Source organism: Capsicum annuum, chromosome 6 (assembly GCF_002878395.1).
Source record: "Capsicum annuum cultivar UCD-10X-F1 chromosome 6, UCD10Xv1.1, whole genome shotgun sequence".
In the NCBI taxonomy this organism is placed as follows: Eukaryota; Viridiplantae; Streptophyta; class Magnoliopsida; order Solanales; family Solanaceae; genus Capsicum; species Capsicum annuum.
Window position 1 is genome coordinate 39,577,032 of NC_061116.1, and position 2,215 is coordinate 39,579,246.

Sequence of the window (2,215 nt, forward strand, 5' to 3'; positions counted from 1 at the left end):
TAAAAGGAAGTGAAATTATGTACTATGGAGTAAGGCCATGAGGATAGCTCCAACAGGGAGGAATAAAATGGGATTTGTCGATGGTACTTGAAAAAAAAAGAGGGATTTCCAGTTGAATTATGGACTTAATAGGAGAGAGTGAATGCTATTATGTTCTCTTGGCTTATGAACTCTGTGGCTAGTAATCTCACTGAGGGGTTTAGTTTGTACTTCTAATGCTTCTGATGTGTGGATTGATTTAAAAGAAAGATTTAATTAGACTGATGGTTCAAGGACTTATAATTCGCAACAAGAAATAGTTTCTGTAACTCAAGGTGTGCAGTCAATGGCTGAATATTATTCTAGGTTGAAAGCTCTTTGAGGGGAATTTGAGTCTGTAGTTCCTCCTTCTGCATGTAATTGTAAAAGGTCTAGGGATTTCTTGTTGTATCCACAGAGGCAAAAACTATATCACTTCGTGATGGGGATTAATGACACCTATGCACAGGTCAGGAGTCAGATCCTGCGTATATCTCCTCTTACTCTAGTTAATCAGGCGTATTCCATGATTGTAAGTGAGGAAATCTAAAGGCAATGTCACAATCTATTGGCACTGAAGGGTTGTTGGGAATGGTTCATGGAGTATCTAATGCAGTGGCAATGTATACCAGGATTATGAGTCAAAAAGGGTAAAGAAACTATAATCCGAACTACAATCCTAATGCCACTTGTGATCCTTGTAAACTATAATGACATTACATTAGGGACTGCTATAGGTTGGTTGGGTATGTCATCTAAAAGATAATGAACAGGGTTCAAATCTACGAGGAAATTACAAATACCAGAAAAACTCAAATCATAGGAACTAGTACAGAAAGACTGGCCCTTGTGCATATAATGTTGTTACTGAGGACTGGAATCCACAGGCTTCTCAAGAATTAAGTCATGAGTACAACACCATCTTCAACCTCAGCTGCCTCAAAAATAGCTTAATCTACCTGGTTCCAGCTTAGCTTACAACTCATATGCAATGCCACCAAGGTTTATTGAAGAACAATATCAGTAGATTTGTAAGATACCGGAGTAGAGAGTCTATTCTTGCATTTCCCTTAGCCAACTCAGTTAATGTATTAGGTAAAAGTGGCACTCTAATGGTAACAAAGGGTCCACAATACTAGATTATTGATACAGGTTCCATTAATCACATGGCATCTGTGATTGATCTATTAAATAAACAATCTGTCATCAAGATGACTGATCCAAAGAAAGTGTTCCTACCTAATGGTGATGTTTCTCATGTCACACCTACTGGCACTAGTGATATTTCAGCTAGGAGCATCCTAACTAATGTCCTACATATATCTATCTCAGTTCAAGTATTGGTATCTAAGGAAACTAAGCAGTTGGTAATGTTCAGCTATATTCTTTCCTGATTTTTGTCTGTTTCAGGACCTCTACAATGGGAAGGTGAAGGAGATTTGTAAAGAGAGTGGAGGCTTATACTTTCTAATCAATGAAAAGCTACCACGGTGCAAAAAAAAAAAAAACTGGAATAAGTCTGTTAGGCAAAACTAGTAGTAGTCAGACTAAATGCATAGTCCATTTATGACATTTGAGACTTGGACATGAGTCTGCTAATACAACAACAACAAACCCAGTGTATTCCCACCTAGTGGGGTCTGGGGGGGGTAAGATGTACGCAGTCCATACCTCTACCTCTGATGAAGTAGAAAGGCTGTTTCCGAAAGACCCCCGGCTCAAGGCATGAGATACCACACAAACACATAGTAAAGCACAGAAGCAGATTACATAACATAAATACGGCACCCATAAGGAATATAAAACAGAGGAAAGCAGAGAAAAGCACACAGATTCGTAATAAACATGGAACACTGAATTCGGAATCATAACAGGAATAAAACCCCAACCAAGTAATTCCCTACACTAGCGACCCAAAATGGCCCTAATCCTCTGCCGTGATTCGCGTCTTCCAGACCTTCCTATCTAGGGTCATGTCCTCGGTGAGCTGTAACTGTTCCATGTACCGCCTAATCACCTCACCCCAGTACTTCTTCGGCCTACCCCTACCCCGCCTAAAACCATCCACCGCTAGCCTCTCACACCTACGGACCGGGGCATCCATGCTCCTCCTCTTCACGTGTCCGAACCATCTCAATCGTGCTTCCCGCATCTTGCACTCCACTGAAGTCACACCAACCTTCTCCCGTATAGTCTC